Raw genomic sequence first — 22,532 nt, 5'->3', positions numbered from 1 at the left:
TTTATGCATAAAAAAAGCTTAATGGACTTTTTTGTATCCCTTTCAGGAAGACATTTATGGCAAAGCAGCAGGAGTCGCTCAGCCACCTGTTTTTGTACAAAAGAGTGCATTGTGGGAACACTCCTCTTTACCTCACTGTACACTAACTTGAACATTTCTTCATCTTACGACATTTATGATAATACTTTCACTGTGCTTTGTTCTACACGCAGAGTGTTATATGTGGTACTGCACGGAACATGTGCAATTGTGTGCCCATTTGAAAATGTTACACTGTTAGAAACGACAGTGGTTGGAACCGGCTTTTTACAGCAAACTTATTCCTAAAATAGACAGTTGAGTGAGTTTATTAGTAATAAGAGTTAAAGAAAGAGTGGTAAAAAAGGCCCATATCTTAATGAAACGAGAATGAAACGCACAGGACGATGCGCTACTAGAAAGAAAAGTGTAATGCCAACCACAAAAAGGTACACACACATAGTACAAAAAAATTACTGGATGGAAGTAATATGCAGTCCCTGAATAAGTATACGAACGTGAATAAAATAACCATACTTGCGGTAAACTACAGCTTATAGTACTGCGTCTCCCTGTTCTCTTCAATTCTATTTCTATGGTTTGTTATCGCACATGTTTATCCATGGACTGAACTCCTAACTCCTTTACAGTCTGTATTCATTTGTGGTCAAAATAGTTTTCACCTCATGGCACACCAAGCTCTAGGACACAATATGCTAACCACTATCTGATATATATAAGAAGTTTAAATTGTAAGCCTGTGACTACTTAACTTCAAGTTGACTATGCAGCCCAGGTACCTGGATTAATTTTAGTGTGGAAATCATGCATAAGTCATGAAATGTGAAAGAAAATAGGAAGAACTTCTTAGGTTGCAGATGGCACTGGCTAGCTTGGAAATATTGTAAACATATCTGTACTAATTATCTATGAATAAAGCATCGGTGTATTTCAGCTGTGTGATAATTTCGACAAGTTTGAGAGCATAGGTAATTCCAGAAAATTACATTACTTTTCAGATATGTGTGAGTAAACATGTAAAGCCATATATGAATGCTATGTTGTTATTTTTCTGGCGAGACGGAACACTTTACAAATTCAGGTAAGTGATTGTACAATGAACTGAACTGGTAATATTTCGACTTCTAAGCAAAAAAACTGAACTTATGATCATATCGCGCAACGTTTGATGCCATAGCTCAAACTAATGCAATAAAAAAAAACTACAACGTGCCCACGTGAGCGGTCGCATATTTCGTAAAAGTAATGTTAGACTTATTGTACTAATTTGGTCACTTCATGTGTAGACTGACGGCAAGTTCCTTGCACTTTCTATTTCATTGGATTGTGCTTATATTCATTGGATTTTTCACTCTGAAGTGCACCTGTTAGTGTGTGTTATGATAACCTTTTTTGCTCTAGTTTCATATTGCTATACTACGGTGAATAATGCATGGTGTTTGGGTCGTGCTGTGTATGTTCCTAGTGTTTTGTATAAGGTATAGTTTGCAACTTTGTAAATATGCATATGCTTACACTGACATAACAACTGATGCCATTATGGTTCCAATAAAATATTTCGAACACTGTATCTTTAATCATTTGAGGTATGCATTAGAAGTAGCTGAAATACTGCTGGGTAAATGTTATGGCTTGTGCTTTTATTACCAAGCGATTGGAGTAGATGTTTTACTCTTGAGAAAATTTGTTGGAGTTAAATAGGTGACGGACAAACAAGCAGTAAGTTTTCACTTTGTTCTTGCATACATTAGTGGTGCTTCATCAATTGTACCATAATTGAAGTTGCCTGTTGCATAAATAAAGTTCAACGTAATATGCAGGCGACGACACAATGCTACAATGATTTGGATTTTCTAGCTTTGTGTATGTTTGCTACAATTCTCGGGGTTTCTGTGTTAGGTCTACAAAATTCTGAATGGCTAAAAAGCGAAGCTGTCGTCTTCTGTGCGCATGATATGCTTGCAATTAAAAACAATTTTTTATTGAAGAACAGCTGTTTTTAGAGGAAGACTGTAACTCAGCATTTGTTTTTGATTCGCGCTGCATCATTTGTGTAACAGGAGTGCCAAATACACATAGCCGTTCATGAGGGCGAAATGCTTGTAAATGAGCTTCCTTATTTAGCGGGAGACCTGTCAACTGCTAATTTGTGGTGGTTGTGCTTGACATTCGGGCATGCTTTAGACATTTTCTTTAATGCATTTGCGTAATATTTAACGACAAAGGTTGATTAGTAAGATTGTGGAAAGTCAACGAGCGCCAAATCAACTAAATGTTGAGTTTAAGTTAGAGATCGAATGTGTGCCGCGCTAAAATACGAGTTCCAAATAAGTGCTAATTTAGGATACAGATGGTGGTTCAGCTGCTCAGAAGGCAGGCGCTGCTGCCCCTGCGTTTGGCTCGCGACAGTGCGTGCGCAGTAAAGACAATTGGTGTAGGCGCGTTAGTGTCCTTGTATCGCCAGGGGAAAGGGGGGCGAACTCCACTCCGTACACTGACTTAATAGGGAGGGTGAGTGCTGCGAGAAACCTTCACCCCTTCCTCCTCAATCTGAATAAGAATCCTGTGCATGCTCATGGGCATCTTCGTGTGTAACTTTTATTTTTGTTTTCTATATGCTATGGGAAACGGCGGTGGTGGTGAACGCGCCGGTGGCAGACGAGAACGATGGAGCATGGCACGCTCGTGCTGGCCGCTCATGGTCACTCGCGGCAGAGTCTTGAAATGATAAAGATAATTTCTCAGTGTTTCGTCCTCGTCTCTGAGGTTTTTGTGTGGCGGCAGTCTCAGACATGTACCTACAATAGATATACGGGCGGTCTCAAAAAGCTGAGAACACGCCACTGCCATGGGACACGTGCAGGTCAAGGCGGAAATACTGAAAATAGCTCTACAGCATACGCCCATGGAATGCACATATGTTCGACCATCTGAAGATATGTTTTGTCACGCTGGTATTTACGAATTCGGTGCGAACGAAGCACTGTCGACGTAATGAGAAGTGCTCAAGTGGGCCCACGTTTACCATTTGTCTAGCGGCACGACACGACGAGCTGAATAGTTCGCAGCTGATGGTGTTCACCATGTCCGGCATGACACCCTTTCGTTTAAGCAGTGGCCTTTTACAAGCGCTGAAACATGCCGCTGCTACGAGAACAAAAATTGAAGTGTCGCCGACGTATTAGTAGCCGCTTTGTACACACCAATGCCCGTGATAAACCAGGCAAGCTAGTGGTAGTGCTTTGGTGCAATGGATATCGTGTTTGCTTTGAGTGCATGTGGTCCGAAGTACATCTTTGGTCATGCGCACTTGTGTACAAGTGTCATGTTTGTTTGTGAATGCGTGAATGTCCATTTTCGAATATGTCACTGCGATAGACAATTGCGAGAAATGTCTTCGAAACAATGATTTTGTGCCTTAAATACTTTGTTTTCTTGGCTGCGTCTAAAAGGGTATTTTTAAGGCTCTCAAGAGAAGCAGAAAAACTTTCACTTCACTCCCATTAAGCCCCCGATTCAAGTTAAATAAACACCAACGTTAGCTTCTAAATTAACTTTTTAACCCCATTTACTTCGTAAGCAAACCATGTTAAGCTTTGAGCCACCACAAATCGGCCGTGTATCTGAAAACGAAGCTATTTTATCGGCAATTAACAGTTAGCAAAGCTTCATTACTTGATTCTAGATCAAATACGAGCAATATTTGTCCATAAATAGATTTAATAAAGCAGGCTGACCACTAGAAAGATTTGAAGAGGATGGCTCTCACTTCAGCATGCTGTTCAAACGAGGAAAACAAAACACACCAGAGACCCTACAAAAACACCGTAAACAAGGGTGTTAGTAAAAACCTAATTTTAAAAGACGTTTCCTTTATTACCTTTGAGATGTACGCTGAAACACGATCGAAAAACTCCCTAAAATGCTAAAACATGTTTACAGTGTACCACGAACTTTTATTTATGATCATAGACGTTATTCGTCGGGTCTGAGATGTGTCAACAGGCGCCAACATCAGTGAATTTCCTTCAAACGGTGCCTGTAGCTGACAAAACCAACAGAGATTGTGCTAGCGCTCGTACTTCAGCGTACGCGCAAAACAAACCTTCAACTGCTTCTGGGAGAGAACACTTGACTTCCACGTTACACCTTATCTGATAACTTGAGATTAAAGATGCTTTCATATTATTTGGCCGTTTTTTTTTCGAGTGGCAGTTCTGGTGACATTATCTATTTTCTGTGGTCACTCTTGCATTTTAGAGTTGATAAATAAATGCTATATGAGATATTGATTATTTATGAATGCGATGTTTTAGTAGAGAATTGATGAAACTGTAGCACCCTATGGTGAAAACACTGAAGGGTCAAATTACTTCCCAGTAGTCTCAGGGTCAGCAACACAATTGTCATGATCAGAAAACATGTGTATGCGTATTGCGTAAAAGTTAGCAGCATGATCGATTATGCCACATTGGAGCTTGAGAAATATCTTTAGATCAGGCATGTTCACCCAGAATTATAATCTTTTTTTTCTAGCTAGAACACGAACCGTTCATTTCGTTTCGACAGCTTCATTACAAAACAGTATTTGAAACTTATGGCTTACCAGGTAATTGTGACTCGCCTCATGTAGTCATGACATGTAACGTTTGCACATGGGCACCGTAGCCGAGTAACTTGATTTGGCGGAATAGGCAGTGGTCCCTCAGTGCACATCCCTGGAGAAGAAAACACAGACTATTAAGTAACCCATGATACTAAATAGAGAATATTGGTACTGAGAAAAACCACCTGAAAGAAGCAATGTGTGCCAAGAGAACTGCGCCTCAATAATAGCACAACACGCACAACGCGCTGCATAAAATAATTAGATGGGTAGTGGCCCATCCTGCACGCTGAGCAGAGAGAATATCAATGATGCAATTGAATATTAGCATTGCGCGTGCTTCCTATCTTATAACTACACTTCCCATATTCGCGCTGTACTGCATGACTGGTACAAGCTGTTTACTTACAAAGCACACGACTTTTATGCACTCTAACTTTTCACGTTCTAAAAGCAAGGTGCCCGGGACGCTGTAGTGGGGCGCTCCAAAAAATTTTACAATCTGGATACGTTTAGCATGTACTAACATTAAAGCACAAGGGCCTCTGGAAATATCACATTCATAGAAAATGAAAGTGTCCGGCCGACATTCGATCCCACGAATCCCCAGTCAGCAATTCAGCGCCTTATCCACTATATTACACTTTCAGCTCGTATAACATGATGAATATGAGTTATGAGCTACGTCGATGTAACCAACCGAGTGTTGATACGCTCTGAGTGGTTTAGCCGGGGCGTTGTGCAGGCAATCGCCTTGTGAGGTCTGCACTGCATAAGCATCGTATCTTGGCGGCATTATTAATTCACGTTCCGGCTTCTATCTGTCAAACAAGCGTGCGGGCACACGTCAGCTTGATCTTTGCTGCTTTGGTGAAGGCCAAAGCACTGTTCCTTCGCACATCGTTAATCACATAAATTCTACCTCAGTCAAGACAACGTAGGACAGGCCAGCATATCCGTCACTGTTTCAAGTGATAAAAAAACTCTTTGTGTATTTTCCATAACAAAAGGGTTCATGCGGAATAAAATATCAAACCAGTAAAAGAGCAGTAGCTGTCCTGAAGGATACGTAAAATGCCGCATTCTCACAGGCCTTTAGAAAATAAGAACACGCGCTGCTAGATGGCATGTTGTAGATCTCATATACTTGTCACCACATACGCTCGCCGGAGTGTGTCCGAAGGGACGGCTGAAATTCGACAAAAACAAAATATTCAGTGGCGAATGTGGAAACTATTGTGTGAAGACACAACTCGAACAGTTGCTATCGCCGCGGCGTTATCGCGTGTCAGATACCACTGCCATATGGCAAGAAGCACATTCATCGCACTAAAGAAGCATAAACGGTCTTGTCAGAAAATTCGAGGGCTCTTTATAAGAGACACTGTCATTTTAGTGCTCCGCTCATCGTGTCGAATGCGGATATCTACAAACCATTCACATTACACACAATAACATGCAAAAGCACTAACGGGATCTTTATTATAGAGAGCAGGTATGACGGGGGTTGCCTCACCGGCTGTTTACCTACGTGATGATTTACCAGTACTTGAAATAATTTATAAGAAACAGCAAGTGCGAGTTTCAGCCCACCATCTAGAAACCTCAGTGATGACTCATAAGTACTTCAAACAAATTGTAGTGTACAAAGAAATTCTAGAGAACAAATTCCAGAGTATAAACACAATAATATACAAAATTAAAACTAGCGGAAACAAAACTATATAAGCAGTAGAACGTTGAGATAAAGATTGAGCAATTTTTTAACAGTACTCGGCATAAAGGAAGCTATATAAATAGTCATACAATAAATTGCGCAGCGAAAAGTACTTCTAGAACATTTCTTAAGTGGCGTTTTGTCGTTACAGAAAAAAGCATTGTCGGGGAACTCACTAAAAGCAGAAAAAACACAAAACTTTCAATACCTTTGCCATATTGTGTTTTGACAGTTTGTACAGAAAAGCGGGATATTTTTTAAATGCGAAGTATTTCTTAGCGAACTTCGGTGACTTCGAGCGTATCTATCTATCTATCTATCTATCTATCTATCTATCTATCTATCTATCTATCTATCTATCTATCTATCTATCTATCTATCTATCTATCTATCTATCTAGCCGCTTACGTTAGGGTGTCCTCTCCTTTAACTTGGCGTGAAAAAAAAATTAACATGGGAGTCTAAGATGATTTGAGGGATATGACGTGCTTGCCAAGACATTAATATTGTCACAACCCCGTCACGTACGTCGTCAAACCATTCCCGCAAGATAGTGGCACATACCCTCGGGCGGGTATGTGCCACTATGATTGACACTTAGTACCTACCCAGGAAGGACGAGAACGCACATGAGCAATTTCGTCAGAACTACCCGGTTCTTGGCCAATCCTCCAGCGTGGGTGTGTGCCACAGCTTCCAAGCACTTCCTTCCTTCCTTCCTACCTAACGCGGGAGGTTAAGGAATACCCGACATTGATAGTGTCGACCCGTTGAACGCAAAGAATAAATGTCAGGGTCCCAGCTGGAATCGAACACAAGCATTCTGCGGGGCAATGAGGCATTTTACCAGAGAGTTAAGCAAAGTCTTGGATATACTTTTCAAATAGACGCTAATCTTCGTGAAACATGTATAGTGGTTGCAGTGCTGCCTAGCCAATTATGTTAACACAACATATGTACTACTTTAATACAGCAGTCACTTCGAGTTAACGTCAATTTTGGTTAGTTGCCATGCGCAGAAGTTGATTTATGTAGCAGTTCGCAGGGCCAGCATCCTTGTGAGCATCAGTGCTTCATATCTGCTTCTGTTGTTGCTAATACCCATTTTGTATTTAGCATCGTTGCGCAAGTGCAAAGAACTGGTTATGTAAACATCTGAAACGTTTCCACATATGTCTGTGCGTGAAAAATTTGATATTTCTACAAATATTTAGTGTCATTTCATGAAATGTCGCTCAATCAAAGATTGTAACGCAGTCATCCTCCCTCCGCATGCTTCGCATAACGTGGTTTCCGGGTACGCGGGATTTGCCGAATTTCTTAATTTACAGGAGCAAAGCAGTTTTTTAACACAGAGTTACAGAACTGTCGTAATACCACAGTTTGAATAAATGACGCTTTGACAGACGGTGGGCGAATAAAAAAAGATATTTGAGTTATGTATTTATGTACGATTGTAAACAATGGGTTTCAAAATGTTTTTAAAATTAATATCAACCCGACACTGTTATAGCGAGGAACAAAGAGCAAACAAAGTGATTCCGTAATGCTGGACACTGTACGCAAGAGCGAGCAAAATGATCACTTTATATTAGTGGGTGCAATCGAGTTAGTATTTGAAAGTAACCATGAGATTTGCGTGGTCTGCCATAAATGTAAGCCGTATCATCAATTTAAAACACATGGCTATTGAGAATTACACTGAGATGTTTTATAGAATGAACAAATTCATTAGGATTGCCCACAGAAAGCGTAATCACAGACGAGAAAAAATTAAGGTGCATTGGTTCTTTTCAATGGGTTTTTGAAGAAACGTAGCTTTGTTTTTTTGGAATTAATGACCAAGCAATGATTACGAACCATAACGCAGCCTCAAAACACTGTCTTGTAGTAGTGACAACGCTTTATGATAACCGACGTGTTTGACTGGGATGCGCTTTTTCCGGTCTGCATCAGCAATGTGTGAATCACTGTAGTTGAAATACCTGAGCGCCAACATCTCATTTGGGGTGAGCTTGGGCCGCTCCATCTAGCTGTTCTTGTGAGCCTCAGCGAGCTCTTGCGAAGGATTGTGGACACCCATCTCAAGAAGTCGTGAAGTAGAAGACATGGGTAGTAGTCCGAAAGGGGCTTTGGTTGCCTCTCTTATCATATTATTGAGTTTTTCTAAGTTCGTGGTATTCAAACTAGGGTATAGCCTTCCGTACATGATGCGGCTGGTGACAAGAACGCGCATTATTTGTAGGGTGCCATGTTCTTTAAGGCCAATGCGTCGGTTCGCGATTCTTTTGACGAAGTGTGCGAGCTGCGAGAGAGTTCTTAAGAGTCTTGGTACGGTGGAAGCCCCCAATCTATTGTTGTGTATGCGACATCCGACACCCGTAGCGTATCAACTTTCGGAATAATTGTCCCGTTGAGGGTGACGAAAGGGACATGACCTTCGTATATGGGAGGCCTGCCTCTCGTCCTTGCTTTGAGTACAAGCTGCTGAGACTTCTCGGGGGCACAATTAAGACCGCAGTGTCGGAGATACTTTCCTATGCTGTTTACAGCATCTTGTGCGCAGCTCACTTGTCTCCCGATGTTCGAAACCTTGGCAGAGTGTGTGATGTCATCAGCGTATATGACGTGCTGCACATCTGGTACTTTTTCAAGAACCTTAGGCAAATTGATTATTGCAACGTTCAACGAAAGCGGTGACATGACCGAATCCTGCGAAATGCCTCTTTTAGGTAGTTGGAAGATTTGCTGCGGATGTTCCAGATGCCCAAAGTTGCTGTACGGTCCGTCAGAAAGTTTCTGACATACGTGTAGGTCCTCACGCTGCAGGCGGTGCCTTCGAGGTTCGTGAGGATTGCCTCATGAGTTACGTTATTGAAGGCCCCCTTGACATCGACTTCGAGTATTGAGTACTTTGTTCGGTGACTGAGGTGATCAAGAAACTCTTCTTTGAGTAGTTGAAGCACGTCGTGCACCGAGAGGTGGTGACTCAAGCTGAATATTGTATCTAGTAGGTGCCAAGTATCTTCTAGGTAGAAAGTAAAGTGGTCGTGTGCCGTATGTTCGAATATCTTTCCCAAACGACGTGAGAGAAATTGGGCGCATGTTCTCAATGCTCATAGGTTTGTTAGGCTTGGAGATCATGGTGATCTTCGAATGTTTTCTAACCAAAGGCAGCTCTCCTTTCTCCCAGCAGTCGTGGTAATATTGGAGAAGAGCTGTGGTGGCCTGGTGCGGTAAGTTGCGCAACTGTTTGTTGAAATTCCGGTCTTTTCCGGTGCTGGTGCTTTTTGTTACCTTCGATAGGGCTGCGAAGAGTTCTGCCTGCGTGAAGGGCCGGTCGAGGTCAGGGTTTGGTGTTCCCGCATATTCTTTGGTGTCAAAGACGCGACAGCGGGCGCGTCTATGCAAAACTTATTTACTAATTCTTGTAGATGACGTTCTTTCGATCCGGCGTACTTGTGAATAAGCTTGGGAAGAGACTGCTTCTTCGCTGCTTTGGAGGGTTTCGTTTACTTAAGAGAGTGTAGAAGGTGCCACGTTTTCTTGGTGCTAAGAAATCTCTTTAGCTTGTCGCAAAAGGCGCACCAGTGCTGCCTGGTCAAATACTTGGTATAACCTTGACTTTGCTTGGTGAGGATAGCGATACGTTTCTGTAGCTGGCTGTTAAGTTTTTTGCCGCTTCCACCTCTTAAGAAGTCTTCTCCTAGCCTTCAAGAAGTGGAGAATGTGGGCGTCGAATGCGGGCGTGTCGGTGTTGAGCTTTATGTTTTAGTCTGTCGTTCGGCTGTATCTAGCACATTCTTGAACCACTATTCAATGTCGGTTATAGTGGTTTCAACAGCGAGGTCATCCCTGTAGAAATTCTACGCAGTTAAGCATGCTATTCCTGCCTTAATCTATCTACGAGTGTGTGCTACACACTCGTAGACAGGCCAAGTTGGAGGATATGGTGATTACTGCATAAGGTTTTTGGTAGCGCACTCCACTCTGGTCGGGTGACATAGCTTTATAATAGCTATGGCTACTGACGACATTTGCACGTTCACACAAAATTAGCTGGTGACTGAATAATGGCGGAAAGAAACATAAAGAAGTGAAGAAAAGCAAGGAAGTTTGCACACCGTATGTCCATCTTAAGTTACGTGGACTGAAAAGTGTTGCTAGGAGGTACCACATCGGTGTGCTGTTTTCGGCACCAAATTGCATTGATAGCATCTGCGCTGCAGTCAAGCGAAATTTGGAGGACAGCAAGGTTTCTTCTGGTGCGTGGGATGTCAAGCTCTAGACCATACTTGTTGCCTGTAAACTGTCGTCACGTCTAAGATGCTACTGTCATGCGGAAAGAGAAGTACAAGGAAGACGGCGTGCTATTATTGTGTTCCTAAAAGGCATAAAGGAGCCAGCAAGTCTGATAGATTGTCCAACATTAGACCACACTGCAGCGCATGTGGTTGTAACCCCTGCTAAGATGAATACACTATCATTTTTAATCATACGAACTACCTTTTCAAAGAAATTGTTGAAACCTATACCTAATACATTTGTAAAAAATAAAAAAAGTTCATTCGCCACTCTCCAGTATCCTTGTCACAGAGACTTGCTTCTAATTTTCGTTTGGTAATTACGTTTTTTATTGAGCACGTGGCTTTGGTGTACAATCACAGAATTCCCTCAAATGTTTTAGTTCACTCTTTATGTTTATCGGTGTGCACGTGACTCTTCTTGTATACAGCTACATTTTATTTCCGATAACCCGCTTAGTTGTCAGTCAGCGCTTCTCCTGTTAGTTTCTTCTTCTTGGTCCTAATGTTGTGGCCATTTTCAAGATGAACACATTGGTGGTGGTCGCTCAGGACATTGAAAGGCCTCCCTTATAGGTAAGGGCAGAACATTGATGTATCTCATAGGCCTAATTATAGCGACAAACACTTTTTCTGTCATCAAATATTTTGACTCTGCTTTTGTTGGGGGACCGCTAGCGTACGAAATGGCGCTTTTTTGAACTGCCTTTCATAAAACAGTTGCGACCACTGTTAGAGCAAGTTAACACTTCAGAAATGTAGTGAAAACAAAAAACGGCCTCGTATTTGCATGTTACGCTGCAAATGTCGTCGTAAGACGATTGTCTTGCGTTTGAAGAGAGGGAATAAAATGTTTATTTGATCTGCGCAAGAAAATCGGTGAATGGTATTCTGGAGATACTCTGTTAGATTGCCCTAGCGTGCAGCGGAGGCGAATGAGTACATCAAGTCTCGTCACACGTGAGACATGAGCGCTATCTTGCCGTTTTCTTGTTGAACAAAGCGCGTGGCGTGCACGCCCGTCTCGGAAGCGATAATGTTTAGAACGCAAGGCGACGGGTAGGTGCCACCACCATGTCGTCTTAGCAAAGCGTTTGAACACTTGCCTCTTCGTGCAAGCGTTGCATCGTCGGCGCAGCGTAGTAAGCGCTATGGTCCTTATAATTACTTATGTATGCCTTTTCTAGTAAAACGATGCACATACAGAATATTGATGTGTTCTTATGGTGCCTCAGATAAGCGCAATAATCGCTTTTTAATTGACAATTGCACAAGTAGGAACGCTAAATTTTGAGCATTATTGGCGGGTGCTACGGAAAGGGTCGGCCGTTTGGCGTATCGTTTGGTGCCGTTCTGGGTATCATTAGAGGAGACAAACAGAAAAATGTACAGACAGACCAACTTTTTTGCGTCAAAGGTCATTAGGAAAGTCTATTGTCTTTAAAACGCCAGAATAGCCAGAAAACCACGACCAGTGTGCGCCGAAGATGATCACATTTTTTGTTCCCCATCCTGACTCTGCTGCCGTATCTACTTTGAAAATTCATTCCCCAAAAGACATCGTGAGGAAATCCGAATGCATTTCTTTCGCCGAGAGAGGGCACCATTGCGGTCAAACATTCACTTACAGTGTACTAAGTAGCTATAATTCACCTTCACTGACATTTGCCATCACTTTAAAAGGGCAAGGCCAGCGAACGGTCGAGAGTGAGGCGCAAGTGGACGGGAAAGTGGGGCGCAGGGAGCGAGAGGCGAATGTCGAGAAAAAAAATTGCCCGCAGCTTCCCTCGGGGGAACACTGAGGAGGATGCGGACCATATAATTGGTTAACGGGGTGTTAAAGTGCGACTTACTTGGGTCGATGGCTAAATTGGTTAACGTGGTTGTAGGAGGGGGTGTTAAATGAGTGAACACGTACACACGTATGCGAAAGGGCGGCGCTGGTCGAAGGAACGTCGATCATTGTGTTTGTGGATTCGTTGGAATTCATTTCACCGCGACCTTGGACGTCGACGCGCCGTACAAACCAACCGACGAGCGGCAACTGAGCGAGCGAGCGCCGACCTTGAGTATATACACAGCACGACGGCGCATGCACTGTCAGCTGTTGAATGTTCTCGAAGCGCGACGCCACATGCGCGTCCACTGGAGAATCAGGAGAATCGTAGATGTCGAACGCGGCGTGTAGAGAAGGAAGGGTGCACAGATGGTGGAGGAGTGAAGCGCGCGCGGTGTGTAGAGGAGGAAGGGATGCACAGATGGTGGAAGAGTGGGCGACGGCGCGACGGCGCATGCGCGCGCGTCAGCTGTCGAATGTTCGAGAAGCGGTGCGGACGGCGCACTACAAGGCGCGAGTATAAGATGCTCCGCATCTAAAAGAGCGGCGAAGCACTGTGCTCGCGTACACTTTCTCGCACCACATGCTCCGGTTGTTAGGGGCGAGAATAAGTGGGTGTGCCCGCTGCTGTTGAAAGGAGAGCTGGAGGGAGAGTGGATAGATAACAACTGCCAGCGCGCGGCCGCCACCACGGATGCTACCGCTCGATGCCTGACATAGTCTGACTCAGAAGGCATTCGCTTTTACAACGCCAGAGCAGCCGAAAACCACCACCACTTTCGTCGAAGATGGTCACATTTGTTTTTCCCCATCCTGCAGCCGCTGCCGTCACTGCTTTGAAATTTATTTTAATTCCGCCTGCGTTATGAGAACCAAAGGTTGTACTTAATTCTAGTTATTCACGCAAAGTGCTGAAAATAAAGAGCTCACACCTAATAGAACGTTGCTTCAGAGTATATGCCAGCAGAAACGACAGGATCGAACGCACCAGCAGCGACGGTGGCGGAATATACCATCTGTAAACGAAAATAAGACACGTTCGGGCATGCCGACTCTATGCAGCTGCAGCGTCAACTTCCAGTGCTCTTGGTGTTCGTAATCGAAACCAAAATCTTAAAGAACACGTCCTCTTTCAGGTCACCAAGCTTCGTCGTGCTGCACGGGGAGTTTGCGATTAAGGCCAACGCAAGCCACCACTGACGCCTTCGTCACCATGCTGATGTGTTGGCCAGCTGGTTGAATCACGTGGTTTGGATACGTAGTCAAGTATTGGCAATGCCAAAATAGGTTATTCATTTTGGTTGACAAAATAAAAAACAGGTACATTCGCTGTTTTCAAATACTAAAGTTGTAACGTAGAAACGCCCCAAAACTGCTATAAATTGATTTATATACAAATTATAGCAGTTTATACAATTTCTACAAACACGCCCTTAAGTGTATCAGTAGTTCACATTGCATCCTAGAGATGGAACTTCCTAGATTCATCGAAGTTTAAGGATGACATTTACGTTCCATACCGGTGAAGGTGACTCTGGCGTGAGGCTGTGACGAGCTGCCAAGAGGCAAGGACACAGAATGAGTTTGTGAGCAGGCGCAGCTCGGAAATTCACAGAATGCCATCAGCGCAATCTATGGGATAAAGCATTGATTACATGGGCAATCCACCATTTATCAGGGGGGGGTGGCATTTGTGAAAACAAGAACTCTCATTTTGTACGTAAAAGCGCTTCACGGACGCAATACGCAGACCGGATAAAATGAAATTAAGGTTGTGAGTAGCCCGGCTACAAGCTCTTACAAGGTAGCGTTAATGTGCATCCTTGAAAACAGACCCACTTCTATTAAGGGTACGAAAAAAATGACTGCACATTTTATTAACTTTTTCAGGAAAAACTTTCTATAGTAATATTTAGACTATTTAGACATGAAAGCTTAGCTAGTTTGTGTTGGTGACAACACCGAACACTTTAGGGCCCTTCCTTGCACTGGAAACTTGTACGTTAAATTGGCAAGCTTGTAAAAGCAGGTTTTATTATATTGAACATCTGTTCTTTACATGTTTGTTCTTCAGCCTTGCACAACAACCACGACAAAGTTAGAAGGGATGTCTCGGCTGCTAAAATTTTCAATGCCACAACACAGCGACAAACTGGTAGATCAGCCACAATGTTAAGCATGGCGGCATAAACTCATATCCCACACTCAGGTAAAATGGTTTGATATAAAGCCCTTCTTAGCAAAGTAGTACAAGATAAGCAGAAGGGCTAAGTCTTACTTCAATGCATGTCCCCCCAAACCGTCTTATGAATTTCGCAGCGAGAAATCATAAAACCGTGCTACGGATAATGGTTTACCATTCCCTATTAGGAGAGTCGTCTTATCGCAGTCAACCTGAGCCTGTGATGCCGCCACAAAGATCATTGATATTACAACCAAGAGAGAGTATCTCATCGTGTCTGCTTCTAGACAGATTGTACAGAATCTGGAAAAAAGAAACATTGATTTTCGACATTTGCTTATAGAACAAGAAAAGCATACTCAGTGCAAGTTGACAAATTACAGTGCTAAAGTTGGAAAAATAGGTTGCACACAGCATAATCACCATGAACCTCTGAGAAATGAATTGGCATGTACATTTTGAATGCTACAATATAGCATTGTGGGGGCCAATAAATGCGAAGCATTTCTTTGCGTATACTGGAAGCACTTTTGGCATCTATCCATCTATCTATCTATCTATCTATCTATCTATCTATCTATCTATCCATCTATCTATCTATCTATCTATTTATCTATCTATCTATCTATCTATCTATCTATCTATCTATCTATCTATCTATCTATCTATCTATCTATCTATCTATCTATCTATCCAGCTGCTTATTTCTGGTTGCTCTCGTAATCATCCCCGTAACTTGGCGTGAGCCAAAATTAGTATGGGAGGGTAAGCTGGCTTCGCGAATATGATGGGCTAGTTCATCCACGATTAATGCCGAAATCTCGTGGAAATCGTCAAACACTTCCCGGCAGAGAGTGGCACATACCCGTAGGTTTGTAAATACCCCTGCTATGCAGGTGCCTGCCACATTTTATTGACACTTATTGTCTACCCATGAAAAACGACAGTAGACATGGACAATTTTAACACGTGAGTGGTTAGAAAAACCTGACATTGGCAGCGCATACCTGACGAGTGCTCTTTATAAGTTGGTATATCAGCAGAAAAAGTGCCGACCCGTAACTGTCTCTCCTTACGAGGGCACCTGTCACTGCCCGTAAAATCATGGAGACCAGAGACAGATGCACATGGACACGTTTTGCTTCAGCTAATTACTTTCGATCAAACATGAAAATGAAATTCACTCAAGAAAGATACTGACAACAATGTTATAACTGTACTGGCGGCTTCGAATTCGACATTTATAATTAAGAGTCCAAATAACAACCTCAATTTGCTACTCATCATAAACAATAAAGTCTGAATATTGACGCGCGTATGCTTGGCACCCCTTCGCGGACCCGACATTCGTGCCCGAAATCGCTACCACACGTCGACACACCAGTCCACTGTTTTCGTCGCTGCATGCTAGGCCTGGCTCCCGAGCTCAATTCCTTGCGAGAAACTGCCAGCAATCGCTTGCCTCCTTCAGCCACCATGGCCATGGCAGCTCCAGTGCACATGACACTACAGAATCCCATTACTCTTGATTGTTTTTATGGTGATACTTATGAAGACGCCTAAGACTGGCTGGACCAGTTCGAATGCTGTGGGAAATACAAACAGTGGACCTTCCCAGAAGACAAGCTCGCGAACGTGTACTTCTACCTGAAAGACAACGCCCAGATGTCGTATCAACAGAGAAAGAAGCTTGGCTACGCGAGACGACTTCCGCAACCAGCTGGTCCGTATTGCCGATGACGATGTCATACTGCCGCCACGAAGTGGCTCCTTCGTATCCGTGCACTCCGACATCTTACAAAACTGTACTGGCATTGCTGAACACATTAAGGTATTCGCATTCACTAGTGGCATTTCTATTGCTAGGGCTCTCATCACTGCTATTGACGGACGCGTTGAACTCTTGACGAATTTCAGCAGAGAACGCCGACACATAGTTAAAGGCACGGCTATTGCCTACTTCGATGAACTCGCCCAAATAGAAGGTTGTCATTTAGTGGAGGAAGCACCAGCGTCTACTGTTACTACACCAACATCTTTCGACGTTCGTCCAACGTTATCTCCCATTGAGCGAGACCGCCTCCTCATGCTGATCAACAAATTCCACGGCTGCTTCTCACCCACATCAAGAGTTGGTCAAACGAAACTCACGAAACAGCGCGTCATGAGGGATTCCGACGCGAGACCCGTCCGGCAAAATCTTTATCGCGTCGCCTCAAAAGAGCGTGAAGTAATTCAAAATCAGGGGAAAGCGATGCTGGAAGATGGTGTTATTCGGCCATCTAACACTCTTTAAGCATCGCCAGTAGCATTTGTCAAATAAAATGACGGCAGCTTGCGTTTCTGCGTCGACTACCGGAAGCTAAATCTGATCACAAAGAAAGACGTCTATCTTCTGCCGCGTATTGATGATTTATTGGATAGACTACGAAACGCACGCTACTTTTTGCCCTTGGACTTGAAAAGCAACTACTGGCAAATTGAAGTGGACGAGAGAGATCATGAAAAGACCACCTTTGTTACGCATAATGGACTTTATAAACTTCAGCTACTTCTTTTGGGTTTGTGTTCGGCACCAGCAACATTTCAGATCTGATGAACACGGTTCTTTCGGAACTTAGGTGGCTAACATTTTTGGTGTACCTTGACGACGCGATTGTCTTTTCAGCGACTTTCAAGGAACACTTTCGAAGGCTCGAAGCAGTTTTTGAAGTGATATGCTTGTCTGGTCTTACTCTCAAACCCGAAAACTCCCGCTTCGCTTCCACGAATTTCCATTCCTCGGTCAAGCAGCCAAGGGATACGACCCGACCCGCATAAAATTGCCGCCGCGGCGAATTTCCCGACACCATCAGACAACAATCAGTGCGACGTTTTTTGAGACTCTGTGCCTATTGGTTTATTGCCAACTCTGTGTATATTGGTTTATTTCTAATTTTTCGTGCATCAAATGGCTATGGACAAAGCCTACTTGGGAAGACATCCACTTCACATCGGGCGAAGACCAGCAGCAGAGGTTTTATGAGCTTCGTCAGCGCATGCAAAAACCGCCCGTGCTCGCCCACTTCGATGAACATGCACCAACAATACTACATACAGAGGCTAGTATTGTGGCTCTTGGAACAATGCTCCTAGAGCTGAAGGACAAGGAAAAGGTGATCGCCTAGGCCAGGAGGACGCTGTCCCGATCAGAAGCTAACTATACTACGACGGAGAAAGAATGTCTTCAAATGGTGTGGGCAGTCCTGAAGTTTTGTCCTTACTTGTACGGCCACCCATTCACCGTTATCAGCGACCGCCACTCACTCTGTTGGTTAATAAACATGAAAAATCCATATGGCTGTCTTGCACGCTGGAGTCTTCAGCTCCAAGAATTTGACTTGATTGTTACCTACAAGTCGAGGAAACAACACACTGATGCCGGATGTTTTCTCGCTCTCCTGTTGAGATGGCATTGCTAGATGACGAACACGACACGGCCTTTTCGAAAGTTGTGGACACTGCCACCTTTTCAAAACAGCAGTGCAACGTCCCTGAAGTGCTACCACTCATAAATTATCTACAAGGGCAAGTGAATAGCGTGCCGAAACTTTTGTCAAGAGGGCTGCCATCGTACTGCTTGTGAAATGACGTTCTTTATAAGAAGAACCTTTTACCCGCCGGCAGCAGCTACTGGCTCGTCGTTCCTTCTTCTGAATGCGCCCGCAAGCCGCAGCTCTCGAAGCAGCGTCGCCCCTCTCAACCAACTCGGAGAACTTTCAGGCCAAGCCGAAGCCGAGTGCAGCGAAGCGCCTATCTTCTTTTCCATTCAGAATTGGAATGGTTGTCCTTCATGCGCTCAGAGGTCTCAGAATGAATCTATGCCCCAGACCAACATTGGCCACCATGCTTTGGGCTGCCGCTGAAGCTGATCCGAATGACCACAGAAACCTCACTCTACGAACTCGACCGCAGAAAAACTGGGCCGTCATAATCACTTTGTCATCACACGTTGCCGACGCCCTCCTGAAGGTCCAATAGCTCTCACTCGGCCAGCAAAGCTACACTTTATCTGCATATCTGGCAGCCCTTGATGATTCGTGCAAGGGTATTGCTCCGGGACTGGAACCAGGTACCACTTCACAAAGGATAAAAAAATTCAGGTGACTGGAATCCAGATACTACAAGCTCTGATGATGGGTCGGAAGAACAAATTGGCAGCATATCCACGGAGTGAATGATGGAAAGTGGGGCGAAGCATTCGTCCGTCCATTCGTTCTTGCATCCGTCCGTCCATGCGTCCGTCTGTGTCACCGTCCATGCGTCCATCTGCCCGTTCATGTGTGCGTCTGTTCGTGCATCCGTCCCTGCGTCCGTCCATGCATCCGCCCCTGCGTCCGTTTATGCGTCCATCCATGCATCTGTTTGTGTGTCCGTTCGTCCATCTATTCAACACTCCAAGTATCACCATCTCGCATCTTTTCATCATATTTCCCCACAGAGAAGCACCGCCATCCAGCGGACATTCCAAAGACTAAACGAGAGGTGGCACACGCAAACTTTTTTATGGTTTGCACTTCGCGTCTACTTTTCACCTTTAACAACCTCGAGTTCATGGTATATACTAGTTCACTGTATTCATAGAACTGCGGCCCAACGCTCGCTAAACCTTTCTAAAACCAAGGAGGTTACGCCCAGCGAGTGTAGCGTAGCAACTTTTTCCTGTCAGATAGTGCTCAATGTACGTGCCAATGGCTGCTAATGGGAAATGAGAGACAGGAGAATTTGGCTTTTACTTTCTTACGGCTTGCGCTTCGTATCTACTTCCCACCTTTAACCACCTCGAGTTCATTCATGGTATAACCTAGTTCATTGTATTCATGGCACTGCGGCTCAACGCTCACTAAACTTTTCTAAAACTAAGGAGGTTACACCCAGCGAGTATAACGCAGCAACCTTTTCTTGCCAGATAGTGCTCATTGTACATGCCAATTGCTGCTAATGGGTATTGCAGCATGCGCGTTAAATAAAAGCCGAATGCTCCTGTCTCTGATTCCCCATTAGCAGCCATTGGCATGTACATGTAGCAGCCATTGGCATGTTTATTGTTGAACAACGCACAGAGGAAATCTCTCACCGGCACCACCTTGAAGGTCAAAATGTTATACTTGTTACATACTACAACGGCTACGACGGATGAACGGGGGCCGTTATAAGGAGCTTCGCCCCTAATATAGCACTGGTAACATTTGATGTCCTTCGTGTGCCTTGCTTCGTCCACTTCCTTGGAGAAGGCCCCACCACGGTGGTCTAGTGGCTAAGGTACTCGGCTGCTGACCCGCAGGTCGCGGGATAAAATCCCGGCTGCAGCGGCTGCAATGCCGATGGAGGCGCAAATGTAGGCCTGTGTGCTGCATTTTTGGTGCACGCTACGGAACCCCAGGTGGTCAAAATTTCCGGAGCCCTCTCTTACGGCGTCTCTCACGGCCATATGATGGTTTTGGGACGGCAAACCTCACATATCAATCTTTGGAGCAAAGCTATGCTACTACCAGGTCTACAAAACGCGCCTCAATTCGGGACACCGAGCTGACCATTGCCCCTTTGCGGATGTGACTGTTTGTGATTAGTGCGGCATTATTAACCCAACCCCATCGCACCCATGCTCTACACGCTGAGAATCCTTTGGAGGTGATTATGCCACAACTGATCCACAGTTCCCGCGACGCCAGCAAGAGCCTGCCAACAGATCCTTGGTTAAAAAAGCCATGGACGAGGAACAGCGACAATTAATGAAATCCACTTATGAGGCTCCTTCACGATTGTCAACAACTTACGCTTCTGCAACACCGCTGACGAATGGTGGGCGGTCCCGTTCGATGCTGCGATCCACACCCCGCTCCAAGTCATGGACGTCTAAATTCAAAGTTTCGATGCCGCTCCCAGTCAACTTCACTAAGCATCCAAGTGAAGCACCCTGCTATCCCAGCATCACAGGCATCCCTGTCCCCTTACAAGAAGGCACTCTTATGCAAGCTAACAACTAACACTGTTACCACGAAGCAATCATCAACCACAAGGTTCGGGGACCAGCAATGTCAAGACAGCACCTCGGGAGGTAAGCAGGGGGCAAAATCCCGGACACCTCAATACCTCTTAACCTTCACCCCTTCGCACGTCCCATACTCCTCCACCTCTGAACTACCAATTACGATTCTTTCCTCGAAATCGCACTCCTAAGCAGTGACTACGGAAGCGCGTTACGCACAGATGCATGTGCAGTTTTAGTCAGCAAAAAAGTGTACAAACTCTAGAAATGAAGCAGCTATAGAACGTGCGAGGTAGTATACTCCAGCACTTCTGCAGGAGATTGTTGTAGTCATACAGGCACCGAAAGAGCGCACCCACTCCCTCATCGCTTAGTTATTCTCTCGTCGTCGCGGAAAGAATGCCGATGAGAACGACGGCGTACAAAGAAATCAAAGATGTGTTTTTCCTCTGGTTCAAGTGGGCGCGCAGTGCGAAATTACTGATCAGCAGCCTCAATTTGGAAGAGAAGGCCAAAAAAGATGTTGTGGAACCCATAGGCTTGTTCGAGTCCATCGCTCGCCAAACAATTCTCATGCCACGCGGCCCGAGCCACCACTCAAAGAAGCAAACCTGACGCACCCATACACCCACCTGACCACTTCCTCTCAAGATGACGATGGCGTCCCTTAACCAGCAGCAAATAATGGTATCGCAACGGAACTACCAAGGATACTCACAAAAGAGCGGCTCCCTGGAATAGTACATTGCTATAACCAGCAACTCCGCAGATGTGCTTCTCCTATAGGAGCAGGCTCTATCTGGTTGCACGTTAAACCCCCCATATCAATCAATCTATCTGGTTGCAACTCTTTTGCAGCTAACTCTCCACTCGTTGGAGCCTTAGCTTCCAAAAGCATCACACGCAGCACCTATGCTACAAGCATCGATGTTCTTCATCAGATCCTTGAAGTTATCTCCCATGGTAAAAAGTTGCAGTTTTTACATACTCAGCGTGTATAGTTCTCCCCGCTGATCCATACGTTCATTTCATCAACTCTTAATTGAATACAGGCGTTGGGCGCACCCAATTTGTGTGCGGAGACTTCAACGCTGCGCACAAAATTCGAGGGTACCGCAAATGTTAAGGCAAGAAAACTAGGCTCTATGATGATATATGCAACTTGCGATATACCTTGCACACAGATCGCGGACACCCTACTCGCATATGGAGCAGTGTCTCATGAGACAGATACCCCGACCTCACTTTTTTCGAACAACACAGGACCAGTAACAGCACAAGGTCTTCTTGACTAATATCTTTTGCAGTGACCACAATATAGTGTTCACTGTAATAACACTACACAATGCACGCTGTCCCGAGCAGGAAGTGCGTATCACTAGTGGAGTGTGGTTCAAAGAGCGTCAACAGAGCCCCCCCAAACGATCAGTGAATGAGAAACGGCTGTAGTCTCTTTCTGGTGACCTAAATGTGTGTATGTGCGCAGTCGTTACTACAACCACAAATCCGGACGTGAACCCTAACCTTCTGAATCTGTGGGAGGCGCGTAGAGGGCCAACGCCTCAATCACAAGCTTCGCCAGCGTATCGAACAACTCTCGTATGAGGCACAAGAACACGCGCATCATCTCGTCCGGAACAACTAGCGTCGCTTCTGCGAGCGTCTTTCGGGCGCCTTGGCACTGTGAAAAGATGCTCGATACTTGGTGCCCTTTTAAATCCAACCCCTAGCAAAGCGCACACTTTTCACCAACTACATCGCCTAACACATTTGTACGGAAACAATCCACCCGGCCTCCTCGATCAAAGAACTTGAACGA

The 22,532-nt window shown here is 44.6% G+C and overlaps 1 long non-coding RNA gene across 2 annotated transcripts in view; it reads right to left on the bottom strand.

The window, feature by feature from the left end:
- The window catches only part of LOC142796351 (uncharacterized), a 47,633-nt gene that overhangs the window by 17,283 nt on the left and 7,818 nt on the right, over positions 1–22,532 (bottom strand). For both annotated transcript variants that reach the window (XR_012893768.1, XR_012893769.1), the window contains exons 2-3: positions 14,861–14,988; positions 4,646–4,757 (exon numbers count right to left, since the gene is read on the bottom strand). This is a non-coding gene — a long non-coding RNA (uncharacterized LOC142796351). The remainder of the gene's footprint in view (positions 1–4,645; positions 4,758–14,860; positions 14,989–22,532) is intronic.

The sequence above is a fragment of the Rhipicephalus microplus genome, chromosome 2, assembly GCF_043290135.1.
Source record: "Rhipicephalus microplus isolate Deutch F79 chromosome 2, USDA_Rmic, whole genome shotgun sequence".
Taxonomy (NCBI): Eukaryota; Metazoa; Arthropoda; class Arachnida; order Ixodida; family Ixodidae; genus Rhipicephalus; species Rhipicephalus microplus.
The sequence above is the reverse complement of the archived record's forward strand: the minus strand, read 5'-3'. Positions and strand labels throughout refer to the sequence as shown.